This window comes from Harpia harpyja, chromosome 15, assembly GCF_026419915.1.
Source record: "Harpia harpyja isolate bHarHar1 chromosome 15, bHarHar1 primary haplotype, whole genome shotgun sequence".
Classification (NCBI taxonomy): domain Eukaryota; kingdom Metazoa; phylum Chordata; class Aves; order Accipitriformes; family Accipitridae; genus Harpia; species Harpia harpyja.
The window spans coordinates 14,280,424-14,308,281 of record NC_068954.1 but is presented as its reverse complement, the minus strand read 5'-3'; positions in this window follow the sequence as shown (position 1 = coordinate 14,308,281).

Here is a 27,858-nt window from a genome sequence, read left to right as displayed (position 1 = left end):
AAGGTTCCAAATATTCTTTACTAATTTGCATTGTGTTTTTTTATAAAGACATTGTAAAACTCCCTGTGTACACTATGAGTTTTTACATACATCTTAACATCTTCCTCACTTTAAAAGCAAATTTTCTTGCTTAAAGCAAATTCTTAAGCAATTCTTAAATTCTTAAGAAAATTTTTAAGATTCTTCCCTGGTTTTATTTTTCTCCTACAGATTATAAAGAATACTGGCAGGCCTTTCACATTACCTGACACAAATTTAGGGCCAGTAGGAAAAGGACAGATGAAGTGGTTTGGAGAGGTAACTTACACAGTTGCTCTAAGCAAATTGTTTCTTTATCCTCAGAGTCCAACTGTCAGATCATGTTATAAAGCTTTGTACTCAAGAACTTGGCAAAATACAGATGAAATTTCAAATTAGTTCCAGATATGGATTTTTTTTTCTCCCACAGCAGTTTAAAATATTTTGAAGTTCCATTTTCAGAGGAAAGCAATAAATGAATTGCAAGTTTTCAATTATTAAAGGTTTAAAGAAGCTGTTAAGCCTCAATCCAAAATGGCTGCAATAATTCAGTGTTACAGAGAAATTAAAATAGTTATAAATAAGAGCATAGCAAACTTGCCACATTAATTTGAAACATTTTCTGCAATCACCTATGCCATACGAAACCAGGTCTACTGCAAAAACATCTGAAATGTCTGACATTTTTCATCTGCAAAACACTACATACAGTATTTTAATGTCTGCTGTCACGTCCTCCCACGTTTCCTTTCCTCCCAAGACTGCACCCAAAAGTTTGTCTTGCTGCTTCTTTTGATCTATCTTGGGCTTTGACAGGTTCACACAAGCCGATGAGCTCTTGTTTTCTTCTTTCAAAGTACTCACCCACTGCCTGAGAGACAAAGGTGGGTTGTCTTTCGGTGCTCTGAGGGAACAGGCTGGCTATGAGAAAAAGGTAGCATACCTTTTGAGTTGGCGTTAAGCAGGTTTGCTAAGAAAGGTGGAGCAAAGGTGCTATTTCACTGCTTCTCTAACAGTGACAGATGATACTGACTGGCATGATGGGGCATTCAGGATGTTGCCAAAGTAAAAAGCACAACCTTGGCCAGTGCTGCTTGTGTGAGCTTACCAAAGAAAAAAACCAGTGCTGGTAAAGGAGTAACATAGAGTTGGTGTTTTGTTCTTTCCTACTTTTCCTGTCATCTTGTCTTTGCTCTTCCCCTGAGGATCTATATGGTCACCTCTCCAGACACCCATGTAGGATACCTTCCGCAATCACACCACCAGGAATGGAGACACAGCTGTAATTAAATTCAGCTTTCTTTGTCAGACAGTGCTGGAGATGTAACGTCAAATAAAGAGAGGATAAGCCCCACTGCTTGCTTGGTTCAGCCTGGGTAGTGAGAAGTGACTATGACCCATTGTGCCCAGCTTAGAAGTATATAACCACTATTTCATTACACTAACGGACTGCCAGAAAGCCACAGGCTCACCACAGCAGATTTCTGGAGTTGGTAGGCTCCAAACACATGGGACGAATCTTGCAAATATTCCAGAGAGGACATTCCACATTATCCAATCCCAGTCCCAGCAAAAGCCCTAAATAAATAACACATTAGGATCTTATGGACCACACTGATAAAACTTGTCATTTAATTTAACCTTCAAAATATCCTCCCTGTCTCTCCCCCAGATTCAATTTGTGAGTTCGGCAGGGAATATCATTATTGAACAATGAGTGTTTCTCAGAAAAAAGCCAACATAGTGAGCTTGGAGAATAAGCAGCCTTTTCAGTTTTCTCTCACTAAAGCACCCTTGTAAATTTACTTGAACTGATGAGAAAAAGACAGCTGCATTCAAGAGGAGTAAGGCAGTGTGAGTCACAAAGAGCATTTATTCCCTGAAAGCAAGACAGAAGGCAGTTCTTTTACTCTGTCATCAGCAGGGGTCCAAAATGTTGGTGGTGCTGGCCAGGACCTAACTGCCTGCTAAAAAACTTCAGGGGAGAATAATCTAGTCTTGCCTTAGACATGAAAACTTTAACATTTCAGAAGCAGCATTGCTGTGTGATTTTAGTCTAAAAATGATTTCAAGGAGAGTGCTAGCGTCAAACAGCTGGTATGGATAGACAAGTGGCTTACCAGTGTTTCTAAAGCCTGCTCTTTGTTATTCTTTTTCCTCTTCTTCTGGATTCTTAGGGAAATACATTCTTTGTGTCCATTTATAGCATCTAATGTGTAATTATCCCTAAACTGAGTGGCAGTTGAGTCAGGCTGTCTTAAGCACACACAAAAATTATTAAATAAATAAAAAAAATCCTAGTTTTCTAAGGAGCAAATTGACAGCAGAAGAATGATGTGAGATTCAGTCATTAGGGAAGTAAATAGATGTGGGGCTACATTTTCTAAAGATATGTTGTGATCAGCAGTATCCACAACTACATAGTTAAGTTTTTCAAAAAGTACTAATGGCAATACTAATGGCTAGAGAACTGAAAGAGCTCAGCCTACAATATGCAAAAGCTGACAACTTACTTTTATGCTTTAGTAGGAGTGATGCTGTCATAGTGGCTAAAAAGCCATTAGGATAGCATGTGAGCCGCTTTACACACAGGCTGAGCATCAGTAAAATGAGACATTCCTGTCTCCAGTCATTAAATCTGGTGTAGGTAAAATGTTTCCCTTTCAGCAAAGGAATTAGCTGTTGTTTTCACTGAAGTTAAGGGATATCCCAGGCTATGGAAGTTTGTGATGTTCAACACTGACTCACTTTATACTTTTTTCATCCATCTGTGCTCAAAGAACTGCCTATTTGGGGAGTTACACGGTTCTTGCTTTTGCAGGCAGGTGTCAACTTTGATTTGCTGCCAAAGTATTCAGAGGGCTAAACAGCTCAGAAAGGGAGGAGTTTCCACAGGTTTCTAAGCCATGAAGTAAGAATTAGGCAGAAATAGTATTCAGTGCAGAATTTTAGTATTTGACCTATAAAGAAGTTAAATTCAGTTGCAGGACTGTGGAGAAACTGGAAAATCTAGATCTTCTGCAAATCCATATGGGATCAGTAAGATAACAATGACCACAACTTCATTATTTTAACTCTTTCCTTCATCATCCCTCTCAGTCTGTTGGGAGAAGGCAGACCGATGGGTGAGAGCCAGACCTCCAGAAAATAGCTTACATTGGCCACCACACAGTGGCTCTGAGTGTGGAAAGCTCCCGAGACCCGTGGCTTTCAGAGACCCACGTCTTTATGTCAGTTGCCAAGAGGGTTTCTGCTTCTCACATGACAATAATTCAACAGACATGACTCAGTTTAGACCCTTCAAGACTTTGAAATAGCCCAGGTAGCCCAGTAGGGAATGACATCTTAGTGTTTTTCCTTCCAGACTTGAATTATATCTGCAGGATTTAAGGGGGAAACAATTACATGGAGAGTTATATGTCTGATCAACGATTCATGTCAGTCTCTGACTGGAGACTGCTGGTTTAGTTTTAATTTTTAAAAATTTGTTTATTGTCAAAACTCTTTCCACTTCAGGTGCTTTTTATTGATGTCCTGTTTCTTCTTCTATGCATTTATGAAGATGTAGTATCATTACTTCATGCTCAGAAAGAATCGTTTCTGCGTAACTTACATAACAAAAACATAAAAATTCAGTGGAAGGGAAAAGATAAACATCCAATATTTTAAAAGTGTTTGAATATGGAAAGTATCATCATAAAAACAACAGCTTCTAGTGACAGGCAAAGCAACACACACATTGTCTGTTTAAATTAAATGCTTGAAAGCTCTAAGGCTCTTCTGCAAACCTGCTATTTTTCTGTATGAATCTGGTGGATGTTTTTAACCTTTGTAATTTTGGAATACACCAATTCTGTTTTTCAGTGAAATGGCGTATTAATCTACAGAGAAGACTTCTCTAGCCATTTTTTTTTCTGAAACCAGTTGAACTTAGATGTAAACTACTTTCTGTCTTTTATCGTTGTTAGGAAGAGGGAGATAAATCTATCGAGACTTTGGAGAACTGGTTTTTATAATTATATTTGATTACTATTTACAGAAAAATTTTTCAAAGGAATTCCATTTATTTATGGTTTTCATCTGCCACTAGAAATGTGTAAATGGCTGTGTCTTGCTCCATTGCTGTCGCTCAGCTAAGATGCTGCTTAAGTCAGTGTTTAGCCTCTGAAGGGCTTATGATCATGTTCTTAAAGTTGTCAGAAAACCACCAGCATTGTAAACAGCTAAAACATTTCCATAAATCCTTTTACAAACACATGAATTCTTTTGGTTTTGCTATGATGTGTACATTACATACATGCATTTTTCTTTCTTTAGCTTTGAAGTATTTTAGCATTGAGGATTGAAGAGCATGATATTATGGGGAGTGTAAAAAAAAAAATAAAAAAGATCTATTTAGGCATGATCTCTTCTGAAAGGGACTTAAACTTCAAAGTAGAGGACAGCTCTGAGATTTCAGCCCCTCCACAATTTGTCAGACATTTGAATTCATTTCATTTGAATCAGACACTATACAGTTTCTTAATAGACAAAGCAAACAACTTCCCATAATAAAACTGTGCAGGCATAGATTGTATGGCTGTATAATGCAATCATGCACATTTCTTTTTAAAACTATGTGATTTTGTTCCGTTGATTAGAAATAAAGATATTCCTAACAGTGAAACTCAAAATGTAAAAATTGCACAATTCACTACTCATGTTCTGAGCCAACTGTTTTGTTCTGAGCCAACTGTTTTGTCTCTTTTTTTTTTTTTTTTTTTTTTTGGTTATTTAACACAAAAAATGCTCAAGCCCAGCTGGTAAACTTACTTGGGAGTCTTTTTTCTGCTGAAAAATAATCATGCATAACTATCTTCGATACTTACCATTTTCCAGCAAAAGAGATGAAAATTATTTGCAAATACTTTCTGCTGTCTACCTAGACTGTCTACTCAGGTGTATTTTTCATTAATCTGAGGCTCATGGGAGGTAATGGTCTGCACCTGCACAACTAAAATTAAATCAGTTTTGCTAGCGATGTCAACGAAATTAGGATTTAAAGTGTAGCTAATTCCCTTACCATTCTTCATTGCTTATAGTCAGCGGAATAATTCAGGTACCTAAGCGTAGTTGTGCACTACTATTTCAGATGTTGTAGGGTATCTGAGGCATCAGCCCAGAGTTGGCAGACATAACAAAAAAGATATGCAAAAAATCCACTCCATTCTGGAGTGATGGCTGGAAGCCAGGTGGAAACGGTATCTCAAACAGCACTGAACATCTGTATTTCGGAACCTGATACTCATTGCAAGTGAGAAGGACAGTCACCCAAAGGAGGGACTGGTGTGTCTAGAATTTATCTGTTCCACTAGAACAGGCAAATAAAATAGTGAGATGAACAGTTTTCGTTGTTTCTCTCCATTGGCTGTAAAGGTAGCTTAGTTGACTATTTTCAGTTAGACATTTATTTTACATAGCTGAAGTTAAATCGTGCCTCATATCTTTGGAGTAAGCCTTACTGGAAATCACAGAAAATGATTTAAGTGTGTCTGCCATTTTTATCTGAAAAGCTTGTCTGCCATTTTCAAAGAGCTTAACTCCCAGCAAAAATGAATAAGGTATTTGAGTGTAAATACGTGAACAAAAAGTTTAGTTTGAAATTATGCAAAGTATATCAGAGCTGAGAAGTCAGGAACTGCAGCATACTAGTGAGTTATTCACAGACGATATGAGTGTTACAGCTCCCAGCTACAGAGGGTTGGTTTTTTCACTCAAGCTGTTGCATTTAATGTTGTCAGCTCTTGAGGTTCCTGGCTCAGTCCCTGTCATATTAACCAAGAGTTCAGCTGTCACACAAAAGCTTGCAAACACAAAGCAGAGAAAGTAAAACTGAGTTAATTAATGATATAGGAGGATAAAACTCCCTGTGCTAATGTGCTCTATGGTAATTTTCTGCCCAAAAGGACATATGAGGCTCTACGCGCCCTGTTTTGTGAAAGAAAAAAGAACCCAAGTAGGAGTTCTAAAGAATTCGCATCTCAAAATTGACAAATTACAGTCCTCTTTCTTAGGATGATATTTTTACCCTCACTGATGGAAAGCTAAACCACATCTAGCAGTAGGCATACTGACTTTAATTAAACTAGCCATAGAGTAAGATATTACTCAACATACGATTTTTGGCCTTGCATTTAATTTTATCTTCTGCCAGTGAATCAGAGGGGGAATGAAATGTCAATATCTGTGCCTAACAAAATGGCACAGTAAAGGATCACTATTTTTGTAAGACACTTGGGATCTACCTGAATGAATTGTATGCTATGTTTTGAATGTTTCTCTTAACTTTTGTTGGAGATGGATGAAAATAAAAAAGTGTCCATAAAAGAATATACAAAGATAACAGGAATCTTCTGGAAATTTATTTTTTTTTTTTCCTCTGGAAGCTGCAATTCAGGGTTGTCCACCTTAGGAATCTTCCCAACAGGTCTATTTTAAGAATAATTTTGGAAGCTATATATTAATAGAGAGCAAGAACAGGAAAGTAACTAGTTTGTCCTGACGGAGAATAAAAGCATGAGCTACTGCAGGAAAGTGCAAATAAAATACATGATTCATGTAGACACCACTCTGAGGAACAGCAGATCCTGTAAACCCAAGTTGTCATGTTCTTGATCCACAATGCCTCTGCTGTCAGCTGGGTCAGGAACCTGCTCCAGCAAGTGTGAATTAATCTCTTTCTCCTGCCTTAACCATCAAGCTATGGAGAGAAGTCTTCAAGAAGAGGACGATTTATCCCTCCCCTAATTTTCTCTTTCTAACTACCTTTATTATCATTCATTGCCTCCATTACACTAGTATTCACAAATGACACAGGGCCATTCTGTGCTGACACATAATATGAAGCATGAGGAAGCATCCTGAGGAATTTACAGTCTCCTTTCAGACAAGAAGCAACAGGTTGCTGTGTAGCTGACCAACATCAGTCTGTGGCAGTCCTTGAATGGAGGATTACAAGTTATAACACTAAGAAGGGGAGCAAGACAACACACAGAAAAACCCAAAAGGGCAGCTGCAAGTGGGGAAAATAACACTGGCAACGAGCTATGTTTTTTTCCTAAAGAAAATAAATGAAAATGAATAGAGACAATGTCCCCATGTCTACCCTTTGGTATAGTTATATACTGCCCCTGGAAAGCAGTACATTGTTCTCTCTCTTATTCTCTCTCATTCTTTCTCTTTTTTTCCTTCTCCCTCTCTCCATCTCTCTCCTGATTTTTTTTTTTTTTTCAATGTTCAACTGTAGCTGGTTGCTAACAATTTAAATTCATTGCTCTATGAATGCCTTCCTATTAGTGATAAATGACACTTCACACATTTGCTACTTGTTTGTTTAACAGCTGCCACTCCTAAATCCGTAGGTATTTGGAAAAATGCTATGTTTGTATTCTGTACAGTAACATGTCTGATTTTTGTTAAAACTATGTTTTTGAGGAGCATTTTAATTCCCTGTTTATGGTCATTCACTGCCAAATTCTGGCACCAAATTCTTACTTTATTTTCATTTTTAAGAGATGATGTGACAGAAATAACAAGACAATAAATCACAATTATACTGCCTGAGTAAACATCAGAAATGTTGATTACAGCACAATGATAGCAACCTCATCCTTATTTGCTGAGACATCCATGCTCAAAATTATGTTCTCACTTTTAAATTCTTGTATAAACTTAAAATAGGATTATTTCAGACCTTTTAAAGAATGAGTTGTTGTTGTTAGAGGGGATAATAGAGGTTCTTGGTTTTGGAGTTACATAAAAAAAAATAATAACATTCTGCAACTGGATAGTGTTGAAATTTCCTAACCTAAATAAGAAAAAAACTCAGCACTGCAAAGATCATTTTGGAATCTATTTTGTTCTTCTATGTACACATGAAGGTACATATATTTGGTTATAAATGCATTATAATTCACACATACAATAGCCTTAAGGTTGGAGTACACCCTTATCATTTTTGACTTATGACTGCTCAGTTAGTATAGATTTGTCTTTGTCTTAGCTCTTTTTCTTCAAAATACTTTGTCTTACCTTCTTAAACAAAGATGTAAATAAATTCCATAGTCTGAAAAATTTGACTCGACACTGTCAATATTACATTTCATTGATCGAGGCTATGATCACTGAGGCCTCAAAACCAGGTTATGAAGCATCATTGGAAGATTTCAAATTGTTTGCTTCCTGCTTTTACTAGATGAGTTTGAGTTCAGCAAAACCTGTATTTTTAAACATTTTTATTGTGCAAAAAATACACAGAAACTGTACATTTGATTAAATTAATAACATATACAGCTGTACCTGAATCCAACATTTAGTGTTTATAACACTAATGCATAAGTCTTTATGCACTGGAGAATATTCTTGATTACCTTGAACAAACAGAAAGTTACTTCTCCTGGGATGATTAAAGCACTTAGATCTACTCCTCCTACTCCCATCTACTAACTACTTCACAGTTACGCAGCCCAATGTAGGGAACTGAAGCTAAATGCCTAAATTAGGGTCTGATATTCTTTAAAAAAAATTGAAACAAGTACAATTTGGAAAATAAGTGCAAAATCACAAAAAAGTTAGAGGCACAAAGATTTTGAGATGCAACCTGCCAATGACTTAGAATTTAATAACAACAGATTTCCCAAAAATATGAAGCCTGATACAGAGCCTGTGGCACACATAGGGGATCAAGAATAGAAAAAGCATTCACTAGACCTTTTGGTAAAATTAAATATATAGATATTTGTAGATCAGTATACACTACAAATAGCTAAGGGAATTTGACAGACGAGTTTGTTTATATGGGGGTAGAAATTAGTAACTGCCTGCGAGTGAAATTTCAGTAGTACAGCTGGATTCAGAGTCAATTAATAAAATGAAGAGAAACAAATTTCAAGGACCACATGGAATCACTCAAGAGTTCTAAATTAACTTAATTATGATTAGATACTTCATATTTAAACATGTAAAGCACTAACGATGATAGGTAACTATTACTTGCTGGTAGCTGGATTTGGTAATAGAATAAGAAAATGACCTTTAAGAAAAGGTTTGGGGGATGACGCAGAGATAGACAGCTGAACAAGTATGAAGAGAGACATGGATAAATGTGACATACAGAGTTCGATATCAATAATTAAACACTTTTCTTACAGAGGAAAGGTGTACCTAACAGAGCTATTAAGTTTCTGTGAAGAAGTGAAATAGCACATGAATATGGGTGATCCATTCAGATTTGCATAAACAAGGCTCTTTCTTAGAAGCTTTTCACAATATTCTTGTCAGAAGGCTCTTACAAAAATGTATTATCATTGGCAAGAAACAAGTTTCATTTATGGATTGGTAACTCATTAAAATAAGAAAACAAGTTCAAGTCTAAAAAAAAAATACCAATAATCACAAAGGAAGAAGGTTACTGGAATTAGGACACAGGTTCATTATATCAATAAAAATAATTCAGTTAAGGACATGAACAGTGAGGTGGCAAAGTTTGCTGATGATACACAGTTATTCAAGAAAGTCAATGCTAATGCTGATTACAGAGTTACAGAAGTGAATGGGTAATAAAATATATAAAAGATTCAGCGCTGACAAATGCAAAGCAATAAACATGGGGAAAACTGTGTATAAAATGATAGGTTCTAAATGAGCTATTATCACTTAAAGGACAGATTTTTGGAGTCGTAGATATTTCTAAGGAAATGCCTGCTTAACAAGTCAAAAAGGAAATAAAAAATTAAGAAATTATTAGCAAAGAAATTGAGAGGAACACAGAAAACTTGGTATTTCCACTGTATACAGCTGCATCCTGAACCCTGTATACAATATTTCTTAAAGGACAGACCAGCACTAAAAAACACCAGCCCCCCCCCCCCGCCCCCAAAAAAGCAAAACGAATGTATAGAATTATTTCATAGACTATTTGTGGTCCAGATTAAAAATCTAGTTCAGCAGCTACCTAAAACACTACTGCTAGGAGATGGAGAGTGTATTGGGGAACGGTCAGGCTGCCTTCAGTATTTCTTATAATTATTCTTTCATTTTTTTCTGCGGGGTCATTAGCAGAGTCAAGGGAGAAAGAGTGAGGGGTTCATCCAAAGGCTGACTGAAAACACAGAAAGTAATCATTTACAAGGAGTCATGCTTAAGGAGGCCATCTTTCTCCTGTGACTGTACAGACAGCCTGGGAGGACTCTTGTCCTAACTAAGGCAAATAAGTCAAGGTTTCCAAAGTTGGGCAGCATGGTGAAAGCCCTTTACCTTTTTTTTTATCAAAGATGAACTTGTTAACATAAATTTTTACCATTTTAATTATGGAAAACTGATTTTCTTTATTTCTTAGTTCAAAAATGAACAAAATATATGATCTTAAGTTTTCCAGACTAGTTCACTTATGCAGTGAAGGGATAAATTCCTTATACATTGGAAGGACCAATTGCTGAATAAGCTGGGAGCTACTTTACACTAACAACACTAAAGCAAACTCAACAGGAGCATCTTAGCAATAAATGAATTGAAGGGCGACAGACATCAGCTCTCTGTACTCCAGAGCAAAAGGTCACCATGAGAATATTACTTTAGTCCTCCTTTAATTCAATAAATAGCTCTCATGGGAGTTGCACTGGGTACCAAAATAGGAATATTATTACAGTGGGGAGCATTATTTCAGTGGTCTGATGAAAGCCAATAATTTGCAGCAAGTACCTGAAGTATCATCAGCGGAAAAGAAAATCTTTGTAGCACAGAAATAAGGTAGTCATCAGCTGGCTAATATTCATGTAAGCAGTTTGCCTAAGCTCAGTCAAAACAGATGTTCAGGGGATGCAAACTACCAAAGGTTCATTGACTATAATAATTTATACTAATATCTGACCAATAAAACCTTACCCTCTTCCAATGAAAAGTTTGAATTAAAATGACAGGCTTTTTTCCTCCACAGCTTTGATCAGTGTTTCATTCAAATTCTTCTTGGAGACCTGCGGGATGGCTCTTGAGTTCATGCACTGCTCTGCTTATCCACTCAGGACCTTGCAGGGTTGTCAACAACCATTTCCCACACACCAAGTAAAGGCAGTCATAGGGATACTGAAAAAGAAATTTGCTTTTAAACATCAGCTTGATCTGGAGAGCAAGCATCCTGAAATCATGATCTGCCAAGAAAGAATATTCCGGATCTTCTGGACTGGCAAGAAAAAAATGAAAGCAAAACATAGAAGCTTAGTGTATGGTACAGATTGGTTAAATAATGAGGAGAGCTTGTTACTGGCACTGAACTGTGCAACTTAGTGAGGTAAATAAAATACAGTCATTTGTGAAAACACTGTGAGTATCTAAATGTGAGAGAAAATATTCCAGGGGTTAACTGCCAGACTGTTTGAAGATAAGGTGTTTTATAACACATACCATTGTGGATATAAGTGTTTGAGTAGTTGACACAATAAAAAATGATTTCTGACAACTATTCCTGGAATGAAGGGGAAAAAGCAAAATGTTGCTGTGACATTCTGTATGGCATAAGGTCATGTCGCATTAATTGTACCACTCAAACTGACACAGTGTATCATGATGAGCATGGTGTAAAGTCAGGGTCATCACTGCAATGCCTTTCATGTGGTTGTACCTTAAAAAAAAAAAAAAAGTAAGAGAGTCCAAGAAGAGTTTGAAAAGCTGCAATTAAACAAATACTTTCCTCTAAAAATTATATCTAATTTTAATTAAAAAGGAGCATGACACAGCAGCCGTGTGAAATTTTGTAGCAAAGGGCAAAACCATACCAATCACACAGTGACTTCTCTAATCTGTTTTGTCTTCCAGACATGCAAAACTCAATTTTAGTGAACAAAGCTTTAGCTTCTGTAAGGCAATGCAATCATACTGGGAATCAAACCTGGTACTAAGCAGTAGCAATGTTAAGCAACCAAATACCTAGAGACAAACCAGCTGGTACCTGTGACCTATGGTGCCTTACAACACTGATTCCCCACAGCTGAGGGTGAAATCAGAAAGTGTGGTAAATCAGAAAGTGCACAGGTATTCAAAGAGAGTATTTCCATCTAGCAGCAGCAGCAGTAGCAGCTATGAACAGAACAACCTGATCTTTAAGTTTTTCCTTTGTTGCAGCTCTCTGCCCACTACCAGGATGTTTTATCCCTCTTCAGCCCCCTCCGTTTAGCTGTGGCAGCTCTTCATCCTTGAGGTGGCACAATTCAGTTTTGCCTACACTGCTTTGAAAACTTGAAGCAGCTTTTCTGAGAGTTACTGGAGAAGTAGGGCCGTTCTCAGGAAACGGAGCACTACTCGACCAACTCGTCTCTGTTACCTGCTGTGGCCTGGTGTAATCTCACTGATTTTCATGTTGTGTGGGCTGTGTCTTCTGAAGGCAGCTCAGGCAGAGCTCAGCCACTTCGCATTTGCTTTGGCAGCAGCTAGAAGGCCAATGACAACATTTATAAGTGAACCCACACGTTCAAACCAGACACAACACGTGCTGACCCTGGCTCAGCAGATGTTTATATGGGTAGAAAAGAGTTACAGCTATGGTTCACTCAGGTACCTCCAGTAATTTAAAAGTTAGGCTTTTAGTTTAGGTCATTTAGCTTTCTACTACAGTGTTGCAGCTATCGACCACCTTGTAAATTCAAATCACAATCGTAATCTCCAAACACCTCTCTGAGGATATTTATTAAACCTTTCCTGGTAGCTTATCTCAAATCCATGGGTTTGCCAGTATAAGTAGCTCTACATTTTGCTGGATAAAAAGTGGATGCTGGTATATTTCTATGCAGAGTTCATCAGTCTGCATAGCAGGACTTGTGATTAGTACAGAATTTCTTCTGTCATGCGAGTTTCACTCAGACCTTCTCTTTCTCCCTCAAGTCCAGGAGCTTACAAATAGTAGAACCATCAGACAGCATTGCTTTATTAGGCTTTGGCAGGAATTCTATGTGCATTTTCACCAGAGTTCAGATCACTGTCTGTCTTGCATTGCAAGAAATCCATGAGCTAAATCTCTGAAGAAGTAGCAAAGTCCCTCATTCCCTACATCCAAAGGAAGGCCAGATTTTGAGGTTTTCAAACGTAGCTCCAGCTACATCAGAAACAGTTCATTAGCCTGTTGGAGGAGAAACAAATAATGTAGTCATCTTGAACATTTCTTTATATATGTTAAATTATTTTCTCAGTCCCAGCTGGTCTCTTCAGGGAAATTAAGTGTTAGGGAAAAAAGAGATTAATCTATTTCATCTATTTTACTAGAAATAATCACAGTAAATTAATTTGTGCTGATTTGCAAAATCAGCTAAAATAACATCAGTTAAATTATATCAATTATTTTTGGTTCTGTGTTATATACACTATATCACTTCGACAGGCAATCTGGGAAATAGAAGGATTTGAGGAGCTAAACTACTGGAAGCTATGTAGCAATATTTATAGGTAGATCTGGCTACAAAGCAGAAAATCTGCTTCATTCAAAAAATTGCATTGTGAAATGTATTTTTGTTCTGCATATCTTGAAAGATTTTTTTCTAAAACATTTAAGAAAGAAAAGGATAGACTTCAGAATAGATAATACTTAGAGCTTTCACACTAGGATTAACAGGTATTTTTCTGAATCCCTAGTTTGTCCAGCTGATGATAGAGCTACACAGTAGAGGCATCAGAGCAAATTTTGACACAATCAATCTTCTGCAATGAGCATGGAAATCTGCATAGCCTAGAATATTTAGATTATTTGGAACTTTGTGTACCTACAGCTTAATTATTTTGTTGTCTAAGCAGGCACAAATACTCAAACACCATGTTACAGTCTATAGGGTCAGTCTACCCTCAGTCTTGGAATTTAAATCTGGATTTTGACATTTCAGATGAGATTTTTAACCACCAGTGGATTGTTTTTTTCTAAAGTTGATGTTAGGAATCTTTACTAGACACTAGCAGGTTTTTTTATTAAATGTTATTGAAAAGATAGTAATCAGGAACAGAAAGATAAACAACACCCTACATCTTTAGGTCAGACTCACTGTGTTGCTAAGCACTGAAAGACTATGGTCATATCACTACAAAGAAAAAAATAGATCAAACCTCAATAGCTTGAGATACTACTTTTCTCAGTTTCAAGGTCTAGACTGTCTTGCTTGCTTCTTTCCTAACTTCCTTCCTTTCTTATGAGAGATGAATTAAAATATATGAATGTAGATTATGATAATATAATAAATACAAATGTATAGTAGCTTGAGGATTAGGCAATCAATATGCTTGAGGGCAAAGCTGCTGTTCAGAGAGACCTAGACAGGCTGGAGGAATGGGTTCATGAAATTCAGCAAAGATTCAGGCAAAAAGTCCTGCACCTGGGAAGGAAGAAATGATAAAGGCTGGGGATGCACTGGCCGGGGAGCAGCTCTGCTGCAAAGATGGGCAGCAGTGTAAACATGAGTCAGCAGTCCATCCTAGTATATTGGGCTGTATTAACAGGCCAGTGATTATTGGATGGTTGGAGAGCTGCCCCATGAGAGGGGCTGAGGAAATGGGGCTTGTTCAGTCTGGAGAAGAGATGTCTTTCAGGGGACCTAACAGCAGCATACCAATATCTATGAGGAGGTCATCAAGAAGATAGAGCCATGGCCTTCATAGCTGTGCATGGTGGAAGGGTGAGCAATAACATCATACACTGAATCAAGAGAGGTTCCATCTGGACATAAGAAGAAAACTTTTCCCCATGAGGATAGTCAAACAGTGCAACAGGTTATCCAAAGGGTCTGCAGATTCTCTGCCCTCAGAGGTCTTGAAGACCTGACTGGATAAAGCCCTGAGCATCCTGGTCTGAAATCAATGTTGAAGTGGTTTGAGCAGAAGGCTGGATTAGATGACCTTCTGATGCCCATTCCAAACTGAATGATGATTACTCCAGATCCAGATCATAGAATGGTCTGGGTTGAAAGGGACCTTAAAGACCATCTAGTTCCAACTCCTCTGCCACATCCCTGACTATCCTGTTAGAATACAGAGTAATCTGTGCTTCTTTAAATAGTTAGATAGGAAAGTATTCCTTTTGCTGAACTGTAAACATCCAATTTACTTATCAGGAAAGTGCATTAAAATTGTAATGCAAATAAATAGAATAAAAAATGTGCATTGTTTAGGAATGCAGTAAGTTAGCTACTTGTCCAAGTACAGCATTCGTAACTTCAAAAGTAAGTTGGAAAGGATTCATCTGCCCAAATATTCATGTCTACATGCAGTACAGATGATGACAGATGTCTACTAAAGATCTGACCAAGTCACCTTGGACTCCCTTTATAGTCAATGATGAAAAATAGGCAACTTTAGGTACAATTCAGTATTTTCTGAAGTGGATATGCAAAGTGAGCCTGATGAATCAAGTCCTAGAAATTATTATTTCTTTCCACTGATCATAAAGTGGATTTAAGGTGATTAGTTCAGCCATGGAAGTTTACATGCTGCACATCAGAAATGAGGTGTGATGAAACCCAGCCATTGTAACTAACTCATTTCCTCCAGCAAATCACACAAATGCTCCCAAACTATTAAAACAAAGCACAGTACTGAAGAGGTGAACAAGGGAAATCCACATCCTGAGAAGTGAAGAATCCAGTTGTATAAAATATAAACTTCTCTTAATCTTCCTAGTAGGGTAGATCAGATTTTACATTTTGCATGATAATTTAATATTTTATTTTAGAGGGAAGAAAAAGCTGAGCAAACAAAACGGGAAATACAAATTTAGTTCTGCCTCTTTTCACTAAGTGTATAAGAAATTAGGAGGAAATATCAGGCATTCTCTACCTAGGCTTTGCATCCAAGCTGTCTGATCCTCTTCTTAGACTCAACATCTAGTAGAGTAAGGTTGGCTCTAATAAAAGGAAGATGATGTGTAAAAAATGTGGTCTTACTGTTCTGCAGTATCCTACTATTTACAATACTTGCCAGGAATGAGAGAACTGTAATTTCAGAGTATCCTCAGTCTAAGCAGGCTTGAATTTATTGCTTCTGCTTCCTGAGAAAGTACTTTATTCCTTATGTTCTAGCATGTCTAGGTCATACTCTTCACTAAACAATATGTGGCTCAGATACAAGGTTGCAAGATCCATAATCTTCCTAAAAGAGACTAGGTGTCATAAACCTGATTTTCACTGAAAGAAGGGGTATACTTAAAAGAAAATGGGTGTCAACAAAATGTGCATCCTTAAAATGTGCTTTTTATACTAGTTTGTTACTGGATTAAAAGAATAAAAGTAAAGAAAAAGAGTTGCAAGAACAGTAATCAAAATAGTAAGTAGGTAACTGCAAACACCATCATTGCATCCTAATCACTACAAGTCCTTTTTATGTCCTGACTTCCATATGTCCAGTGCACTTAACTACATAAACTTCAAGTATATTTCACTTGTGAAAATGCTTATGTGATGGCTCTCCAATGGCTTAGCACTAAGAGAACTCTTCTGGGTTGAAAAAGAACAGAATTGAATGATGTGGATTTAATTCCCTCCAGGCTAAACACCTCTTTCTTCTTGGTTAACTGTGTGATGGAACAAGCTCTTAAGTTGAGAGCCATCACTGGCCTCACATCTCTTGTATTGGTTCTTATAGTCACTTTCAAGATCATGATGAAGACCACAGAAGTTTAAACTTTCCTAGGCAACTGTCTTCTTGGACCTGGATTGCCATAGAAATTAAGCTATCTGTCTTTCCAGATCAGGGCACTCCTACATATGCTTTCATATCTGCAGTGAAGCACCAAGGGAAAATATGGACCATCCAGAAAAGCAAAGATTATGTATTTATCTATATGGACAGTGTGGGAAAATATGTGATGAGATTATAAGAACTTGGGTTCCTCATCCTCATTTAAGGCAGGATTTAAGATAACATAGTTCAACAGTTTCTTAACATTGCCATGCCCTCATGCCCTAGTTAAAACACAATTTAATATTTAAAAAAAAAAAAAAAGTAACTACCCATGACAATCATTTGTTTTCAGTCGTGTTTGTTTTGGGGAGTTTGGGATTTTTTAAAATATTTATACTAGTGTTCTCCATCCTTGATGTTTGCTGAAGTATAAAGGTTTTTTGGAGAAGTTTCAGTAAAATACTGTGATTGTTTTGGAGGGAGATGAAAGTAAGAAAATACACTTTATCCATTACTGTGGCAATAGAAGAAAATAACAGTGACTTTTTTGAACAGGTGTACGGTCAAGAATCACACAGTTTGAAAGATGGTATTCTGTATAGAATAACTCTCAACAAGTATCTGTGAATGACCTTTTCCTGATAGACAGTGGTTTAGGTTTTATTTTAGTTTGGTTTTGTTTGGGGGGGGGTTTTTTAATGATGAACAAGAATTTGCAAACCTCATCATGAAGTGTGCTACATACTTTTCATTAAACTACTGAAGGGCCTGATCCAAACCACTTGAGTGAGTACTTAGAGAATAGCTCCATATCCTTTCAGTCAGTCACCTTGCTGTAACTTCTGTGTTGACCTAACACTGAAAGATTTCAAGAAAAGGATTCACCTGTACTGGGCTGAAGACTGATTCTATTTTGGTATCTCCAAATCATGAAAGTGAAGCAGGAAGGACATCTCATATTGTTTTAGCTAGACCTTCATATTCAAAGTAAGCATTAATTTAGTTTATTTTTGCAAATTTGAAATATCTTTATTCTTAACTAGCAAAAAAGTTTCTATTGCTTTCCACTTACTAAGAAAAGATTATCTAGAAAGCATATCAGGATTTTATTAAAAAAGCTTTTAATTCAGCATTACATGGTCTTTAGGGAAGATCCTTCCCCCAGAAAGTATCTATTCCTGCAGGAAAACCCACTATTATTTATGGAATTTGATGACAATCAGTTTGCTCATAGGAATACATGCTCTGCCTGGGTGCTGGAGTTTGCAACATTAAAGTTACATATAAAAATTCAGTCCTGCTCCTGGTTTTATATGCACCACGTAACATTCTGAATTACAATTTTAGCAGTTCTTTTCTCTTCCCTCCACCCAATTTTTCCCATCGGAACTATCTAAAACACCAGTCAGATTAGTGCCTGAGATTCTCTTTTTCCCATTTTCTCTTTTGTGTAGTACCATTTTTGGTTATTAAACACAAGAAAACTGCCTCGAATTCATTAAGTGGTTTTTGGTTGGGGTTTCTTTTTTCAGATTTTTTCATAAAAGATTCCCAAGTAGTTTTCAGTTGGATCGTAATGGGGCTAAGAAGAGGAAGAACACTGTAGAAGTAATAAGTCTAAAACAGACATTGTTTTCTTGTCAAGATATGCCATACATGCTTTTTATAAACATTATTTAACCTGTATCTCTAGTTCAGAAATCACTTATTTTGTATAAATTCAGTTAAAGATTATAATTAACTTCTGCTGTACTTTAGTTGTTAATGACCCCCTGAACTTGGCCAATTTTATCATTTTAATTTGCAGTGAATACATTTTTCAAATCCTTCTCACACCAGACTTTGCTGTGTTGCCATTCATGAACTCCTCTTCTGCCCTCTTGTCTCTTCTGTCTGCAAAAGGCAAAGCACAGCGGCACAAGCAGTTACATGAGCTGAAGCAGAAGTATGTAGTCTTCACCCATTAGGGGTATAGTTCAAAAGTAAATGTAATATATTTTGTTTAATCTAATAAAAAAAAATCATTACTTTGAAGACACTTTCATCTCATCCCATCTGAGTTTCTCTCATATCCTTATTCCAGTCATTGTTACTTAAAATTAGTAACAGTTGTGGTAGTCTACAGCTAATATATTGAAAAATCACAGAGAAAGCTGTCTGTCTTGCTGAAAGTTGAGTTACAGTATTTGTCTTATTGGTTAGGGACAATACTTCCATAACAAGAATTATATGCAGATGGTACAGACTTTTAGTCTGACTGCTTGTTTAAAGAACAAACTCTATTGCAGACTATTACAGTCATTAAGGGCAGAGTAGGTGTCCAACAAACACAATTGTGGGCCTGTGGGAAGTCAAGTCTACTCACTGCTGCTTGAACTTGCAACTTAGGCCAGTCTCAGTCAGATATATTTATAACTTCATAGTCTGTGTATTGATTTTTCCCTCTTCTTTTACATATTCTCATTACCTGCATGTCACATTCAACTTTATACTCAGATTGCCTGACACTTCCTCTGCAGTGTATTTTTGTTACCTTCTTTTGAGTGTTTCCAGTATTTGCTCCAGACTTTTGACATTCTTGGGAGGGAAACCATATTGACATTTTCTAATATTAAAATTAGTGAGTTAAGAAACATCTTATTAATGGACTTCTGCAATGCTGTTTATCGCAATTGCATAAAAACACTCAAGGAGGGTATGTTGCATTACTAATAACTTAAATACAAGACTGCCATTTCATTTTAGAAGAGCAAACTTCAGCTCGCTCAGAGCTCAACTGGGAGGGCCTGGGAAGCTTCCATGGAGAGTAAAGGAGCTAGCGAGCGCTGGGAGTTTTTCAAGAACACTCTCCTGCAAGCACAAAAACAGTTCATCCCCTTTAAAGGTAAGGGAAGAAGGCAGAGCAGGAGACCCCCTTGGCTTAACTGCGAGCTTCCGAGTCTGCTTAAAACCAAAAAAGAAACATGCCAGAAATGGAAAAGCGGACAAATACCCATCAAGAACTAGAAGGGCATTGCAAGGGCATGCAGAGATACAGTTAGAAAAGCAAAGCTCATCTTGAATTGAAATTGGCCAGAGATGTTAAAAACTACAAGAAAGGGTTCTTCAGGTATGTAAACAACAAGCAGAAACAGAAAGAGAGGTGAATTAGTCACCAACAACACTGAAAAGGCAGAGGTTCTCAACACTTTCTTCACCTCTGTCTTTACCGGCACTGTTGGGCCCCAGGCCTTGGGAACAAAAATCCAGGCTGATGCAAACACAGACCCACCATCAGTGAAGGAAGGGTTGGTATGTGAACAATTACAGGAGCTTGACCCCTACAAATCGATGGGCCCTGACAATATCCACCCAAGGGTGTTAAGAGAGCTGGCTGACCTTGTTGCGAGGCCACTCTCCATAATCTTTGAGCAGTCATGGAGATCAGGAGACGTCCCAGAAGACTGGAAAAAGGCTAATGTCACCCCCATCTACAAGAAGGCTTAAAGGAGGATCCAGGAAATTACAGGCCCATCAGTCTTACTTCAGCCCCTGGGAAAGTTATAGAATGAATCCTCCTGGGGGCTATCACAAGTGAAATGAAGCACGTGAGTGGGAAAAGCTAGCATGGATTCACCAAGGGCAAATTGTGCTTGACAAACCTGACCACCTTTTATGACAAAGTAAACTGCTCAGTTGATGTGGGCAAGCCGTGGACATTGTCTACCTGGATTTCTCTAAGGCTTTTGATACAGTTTCCCACAGCCTTCTCCTTGAGAAGCTGATGCATTATGGTCCAGGCAAGTGGTCTGTGCGGTGGGTGAGGAACTGGTTGAAAGGCTGCACCCAGAGGGTGGTGGTAAATAGCTCCTTTTCAAAGTGGCAACCTGTCACATGTGGGGTCACCAGGGATCAATACTGGGCCCAACGCTATTTAATACCTTTATAAGTGGTCTGGATGATGGGATCAAGTGTACCCTGATGAATTTTGCTGATAACACCAAACTGAGCGGGGAAGTGGACGCTTTGGAAGGAAGAGCCCCCCTGCAGGAAGACATGGATAGGCTGGAAGAGTAGGCTAACAAGAACCTTATGAAGTTCAACAAAGACAAACGTAAGATCTTGCACCTGGGAAAACATAATCCCGGAGCACAGCACAGGCTGGGATCTATCTGGCTGGGGAGCAGCTCTGTGGAAAGGGACCTGGGGGTCCTGGTGGACAAGCAGCTCAATATGAGTGAACAGTGTGCTGCTGCAGCAAAGCAAGCCAACAGGATGCTGGTTGCATCAACAAGGCCATCGCTATCAGAGATGAAGAAGTCATTATCCCACCCTACTCAGCGCTTGTCACACCACACCTGGAATACTGTGTTCAGTTTTGGTCCCTGCTATACAAAACAGATGTGGATAGGCTGGAGAGAGTCTACAGAAGGGTCACAAAGATGATCAAAGAACTGGGAAGCCTGCCATGTGAGGAAAGGCTGAGAGAACTGGGTTTGTTCAGCCTTGAGAAAAGAAGGCTTAGGGGACACCTTATCACCATGTTCCAGAATTTAAAGGGTGGCTACAAAGAAGATGGAGACCCCCTTTTTACAAGGAGTCACATAGAAAAGATGAGGGCTGATGGGTACAAGTTACTCCTGAGGAGATTCTAATTGGACACAAGAGGAAAATTTTTCACAATGAGAACAATCAGCCATTGGAATAATGTCCCCAGGAAAGTGGTGGATTCCCCAACACTGGGCACTTTTAAGACTGAGCTGGACAGGGTGCTGGGCCATCTTGTCTAGACTGTGCTTTTGCCAAGAAAGGTTGGACCAGATGATCCTTGAGGTCCCTTCCAACCTGGTATTCTCTGATTCTACAATTTCTTTAACTTCTCACACTCACAGGCAGGGGTTATAGTCTCAAAAAAAGAAAAAATTTTTATTAACCCCTGTACTCTTCCATTCATCTTTGCTGCAGGATCACTCACATCTTGAAGCTTTCTGTGACTCATCCTTTTCTTTCAGCTTCTAAAACTCAATCATGACAAGGGTTTCCAAACAAAGCTACTTAGATGAGTATTGCTAGCTTCCTTAAAAGGCCATTAATAAAGCAGCTGAAAAAACTGCAGTGATAAGCTATGCAAATTATACCTTACTACTAGAAGAAAAATGCCAGAAAATGAGAGCTAAATCCTCTCCCCTCACCCTTCACCTACCAAGCATACAAACAAGGAACAAGGTGCTTAACAGCACTATCCATTTTATGTGGTGAAATTTTGTTCTCGCTCCCACCTAACTAGTAATTTCTGGAAGGGGGAAAAATTGGAAGGATTATCCAGTTCATAGCACAGGATAGCCAACAAATGAAACACCAAAAGATACATTTGCTGGTAACAGATCACGCTGTAAAACTTGCAATATACCACTACTCAGTGGTTTTGGACCTAAAACTTCATTAATCATTCATGAACCTGTGTACTGCTAAAGGAAATAACACAGTCTATAATCTTCAGGAATTGCGTGGGGAAAAATCCCTTTTTTTGTTGGAATAAATCAAAATGCCTTTAACCCCTAAGTTGCTTATGCTCTGCAGCTCTTTTCTATTAGGAGACAGGCAATGAATTTTGGAAGAGGGCACCTGCTACTAAGTTTCAGAGATCCCTTCACATTGCTTTAAACTCTGTCATTGCCCTGTGTCATGCCAGATACACAGCTTCAACACGGCTCATTTTCCCCATGGGTAAATTAAGAATATTAATGGGGGTTTTTTCACTGTTGTGTTTGGAAGGTTTGGTCACAGCACTATTCAGACCTGTAGTTTTAGCCCCTATGTGCCACAGATCCTTCATTTTCAACCAGTTATTTTTTGTTCTCAGCCTCATACTTTGATATTGACTAACAGATTTGCCATGAATGTCTTAATCTGGAGACATTAGGAAGTGAAAAACCTACCATTTCTCTTAATGATTTGCTTCAGTGGCTATAAACATCCTCACATCTTATCTAAGCGTATCTGTTTTCAGCAATTAGCCATTGGAGTATGTTCTGTCTCTTTTCATAGGGCTGCATGTCAATGGGGTTAACAGTAATCAGCATGTTTTCTCCCTGCTTTGGCACTTATGATTAGAGCTACAAGAGAGCTGAGGCACTCCTTTGTCCACTCAGGTACCCAATCCACCACTCAAATGAGTTTAGACGTCTGGCACCTTTGGCTCCATCTATACACTCGGCTGGTTTTCTGGCCCCAAGTTGCACACAAACTATTGAACTCTCTTTTCTCCCTGGCCAAAATAGAGTAGCTTCATCTGTATTGTCTACTGGAGCCATGCCTGGCCAATGCTAACCTAAATTACACATTGCTTGGGAGAGTGCTCTTTGGCCTGAGCCAAAGGCGTAACAGGGAACATGCTAACAATTATTCATTGCAGCAGTCTGCTCCTGTTCAGCTTGTTACTATAGATGTAACCCTCATTTCTGTGAATAACATTTCCAAGTGCTTACGTTACCAGTGGCGGGTGTCCTGAGCTTTATCGTCTCCATCATGTTCAAGTCCCAACAGGGACTAATAGGGCTGTTCAAGATATGTGTAAAGCCTCAGCGGTTAGTCATCCTGGCACAACAAACAGCATGTAGCATATAATCATGAAAGGCTTACCTGGAGAGCAGAATTATCTGTGTGAGTACTGAATATGGTTTGTATACAAACAAAAACTAGCTCCATATTATATTTACAAAAAAAAGGAGTGTGTTTACTCTTTCTCTCACATGTACACAATACACATATTACACATGCAAAGGGGCAAATTCTGTTCATATCTCAGGGATGCAGCCATCATAGGCTTAGGGAATTACTATAGGGAGAGAATGGATGCTGTATACTAATAAGAGATGAAAGTAACACTCTTAAAAATTTCTGGAAGATGAAACAATATGTGCAGGAATACCTTAAATCTCAAATGCTTCACAGAGATTTGGCTTCCCTGTTTCCTTGAAACAACATCATATGCATCAACTATTCCAATAATAAATAGAAATCTGTTTTATGCTAGATAGATTGTTAAATAAACCCAGACACCTGTTTGCCAGTTATAAAAGTGTACTGCTGTTGTGATGTTATCCATCTGTAGTATACGCCACATTGCAGTTTCGTTACCTAAAATGAGGTAGAATGAGTCCATTAGAAAAATCCCACTTCATGGTTTATAAAGTATTCCTGTTAGCTGCACCTCTTTTTTTTTTTTTCTTTTTTTTTTTTTCTTTTTTCCCCTTCATCCAGGTCCAGGGGCTTTTCTTTTTATATTGAAAAACTATTTCCAAGCTATTTTATATCAAGTGTATAGTAAATACTAGCTAGGAAAAAATGGTATAGAACCTTTTCAGGCCCTATTCACATGAAGTTATATAATGATTCCTTTACATATGACTTCAGGAGAAATAGAAAGAAGTAGAAAGGATCGTGAGAAGCTAAAAATCAGGGTGGAGCTTTGGAAGGTGCATGGTGATCCCAGGAAGCATGGAGAGGGCAAAATGTTAGTTAGAGGTGAAGAGGACTGTACTGCTTTTGGCTGGGGTAGAGTTAATTTTCTTCATAGTAGCCTGTATGGTGCTATGTTTTGGATTTGTGATGAAAACAGTTAAGGGTTAAACAGGCAAAGGCAATTGAGACCAGAATAGACTAGTGATCCCAGTGAGGTCCAGGATCATGTCGGTGGTGGGGAGAAATGGGGTTGATTGCTCTCTTTTCTCCCCTAGGGCCAGGCTAGTGGGTGGATGGCACCCAGTGGTGATGCTCTGCTCAGAGGCACCAGCAGTCCAGGCTGCAGAGGCAGGACATCCACCCCAGCAGTTTCATCCTCCTGGTGACAGGGGTGACCAGGTGGGCCGTGGCTTGGAGAGAGCTCACAAAGAACTCCTATGTCTCACTGGAGCCTCAGGTGGGGAGGAAAGCCAGGAAAGGTATGAAGGAACATGTGAGGAAACAGCACACGGTGCAAACCAAAGGGTGTTACTGGAAAAGGGAAGTATTTGAGAAACTAGCATAGATAGTCATTGATCTATTTGAACTGGATTTAAATCTCTTAATGCTCGTAACTATACCTCTTTTGGTGACATGTTTTGTAAAATCAGACAGCTAGATTTTAAAGCAAATAGTCGAGGTAGGCTCAAATCTTTTCCTTTCTCTATCCGCTATTCACATTCTTGAGGCACACATGCTTCCCGAGACTGAATTGTGTAAGCTTAAAAGAGATGCTATTTTGAAAAGGAGGCATTGAATGACATGTTGGATAGAAACACTCTGATCAGGGTCCTGGCACAGAAGCAATAAAACAAGCCCAATAAGTTTCTGCTTAACCCCTTTTCCTGCTCTACTGCATATACCTGTGCAAAAATACAATTGCCATGGATTTTACTACAGTCCATCCAGTGAGAAAAAACAGTTCTCTGAGAGCGATAACCAAGTGAAAATGTTTGCACTTAGCATTAATGTTGCACTGTTCATTAAAAGAAGAGGAAAGCAAAATCAGATTATTTTTATTTTTAATTTTCAGAAGAGGATTTCAATGTTGGCCACTTTTGGCATCCCTTTCCTTATTTCTCCCCTTAAGTATATTCTTCTGAAGATGACAATTTGCATGTAGTGTTTTGAGGGATTAAGCTGTAAATCTTAATCTCACCTAGTCGTTATGTGAAATATCAAGGTACAGTCAAAATCACTCTAGCTCAAGTTTCAAAAATCAAAGATCAAGTACTGAGTAGCCATAATAAATAAATCACGATGAATCCATACATTTTATAGGTGTATACATCTGTTTTACATATCTAATTCCATTCATGAATTATTTATGGCAAAACTGAAATGTGCTTGTGAAATTTTTACAGACAGAAAATGTGACCAAATATGTCAGCTAAATTATTAAGTGAGCATTCTTCACTTAGACTAACAAATTAATGATGTAGTATTCAATATGAGATAAGAAATGGATAGCTGTATATGCTAGATGTTCTTGTACACTTCCCTGTTCCAAGCAGTGTTGCCATCATGCAACAGGAGTGAAAAAGATGGATTTTCCCTATTAATTATCTCCACAGTAGAATAAAACTTTAATGCAATAAAGTTATATAAGGCAAATTCCAATCTTGGTGATCTAAAGAGGATTGTCAGTGTACTAACACTCAGTATTGCAATGCTGGAAATTTATCTGTATTCCTGCAGTCCTGGAATTAGCCATTACCAAGTGCCTGCATTTTCTGTCTGATGAATGGAGAGTTAGACACCTGAAACAGGAATTCACAGTAGCTACCACCATCAGTTATGGGTAGGTAGTCATTAGGAGCTATTGAAGAAAGTAGTATGAGACAATCTAAAATTGGTTCCACTTAGTCCTAGGTTAAACCCCTATGAGAAAGCGGGTCAGAATATGAAATCATACGAACAGGTTCACACGTTTAAAGGGTACAGCTAAAGGAAAAGGCTGTGGGGCTTTTTGCTTAAAAGCAACAAGTTAGGCATTTCCCCCTCCCTTCCCCCCTGCTCTCACCAGCTGCATTTCCTGCTTTTCACCCAAGGTGTCTCAAAGTTCAGTGAGGTGGTTCTAGAGATTAGTCTTCTGTGTTGTATCAAGGCATCTTTTGCACTGTATGTAAGGCTAAGTGTTCTACTAGATTCCTGCCCATCTAAATATTGAACACAGCAATATTCAGATCTTATACTCATGCTGTGTCTCTTAATGAGGTGAATATTGCCATTGACATACAGTTAAAAAACTACTTTTATGAACATGGATTTGCAGCATCTGGCTTTCAAATTTGCAGTTACTTCTTGTTTCTATGATAATTATGTTTAAAGTCTTTATGAAAGGTAATGACCTATAATCAAGACCAGTTATTTGTTAAAACAAAAGAAAATTTAAATTTCGTGGATAACTTCTCAAAGCTATGAAGACTTCAGACTAAGCTTGAAGGGACAGAACTGGAAAGATGGGTTATTTAGATTTTGTCAAGTGGACTGGAGTAAGGACAGAAGCGATCAGTACAGAGGAAGTAACACTGAGGACTGACTGTATGATCTAGCATGTCTTTTTCATCTTTTATATGACATTTTTTATGACGTTTCTTGGGTCAATGCCAAATACCAGACTCCATGACAATATTCAGAACCCAGTCCCACTGACTAATTAAATAGTATAGCCTCTCAAGCCAGGCTTTACATTTCTCTCCTGCGCAGGCGCAGAGTATGGAAGGGTTCCCTTCCTGCTCCCCTCTGGCTTACGAAAGGCTGACAAGCCTGAGGTCGTACGGACTCTGGGGTTATAAGTCACCTGTGTGTGCAGAACTATATGGCGTCTTGGACACAGCGAAAGGTAACTAAGGGTAAGCTGGAAGATGCCATTTTAATAAAAACACACAGCGCTGAGCTCTATCTAAATGGTTATACTGTGGGTGGGAAAAGAGGTAAGATGATGGATTGTCTGCTGTCAGCCCGTTCTTCTAATTTTGCTTTTCCCCCGCCTCTTCCCCTGCCCTAGTCTGGTACTCAGGATCAGGTCTTATTAGGAGCTTCCTACGTAGGAAGAAAGGCTGGAAAACAGAGGCTCTGCACTGCTCCTACACCACAGATAGGGTCAGGCAGTGTGTATGGAAGAGGAGAGGAGGAATGTGCTCACAGCTCTCAGTATTTGTATCAACTCTTTTCCCCTTCCTCCCTGCTCCTAGCTCCCTTGGACTGTCCTTGTTCATTCCTACCACCCACTCTCTAACTCAAAGCTGTGGCCAATGTTCAATCTCACACTTAGTTCCCAGCATGAGACTCACATTTTCTGGCTAAGAATCAAACAAGTACATTTTTGCTAAGGGTGTAAAATGAAATAACAATTCTACCCCATTGGATGTCAGCATCTCAACTAATTATAATTACTCCTTTCATTACCCACAAAATGTTCTTCTTTCCAGATAAAAATACCTAGCTTAGTCTGAAGCTGTTACATATAAGGATATCTGACAGTATATATATATATATATATATATAAATAATTAATTCCACAGAACAGAAAAAGGAACTGTTGTGTCCTTTGCAAAAATTCTCCAATACTACTACTACTACTAGAATATACAAAACAAGTGATGCACAATGCAATTGCTCACCACTTGCCAAGTGATGCCCAGTTAGTTCCCGAGCAGTGATCCCCCCCACGCC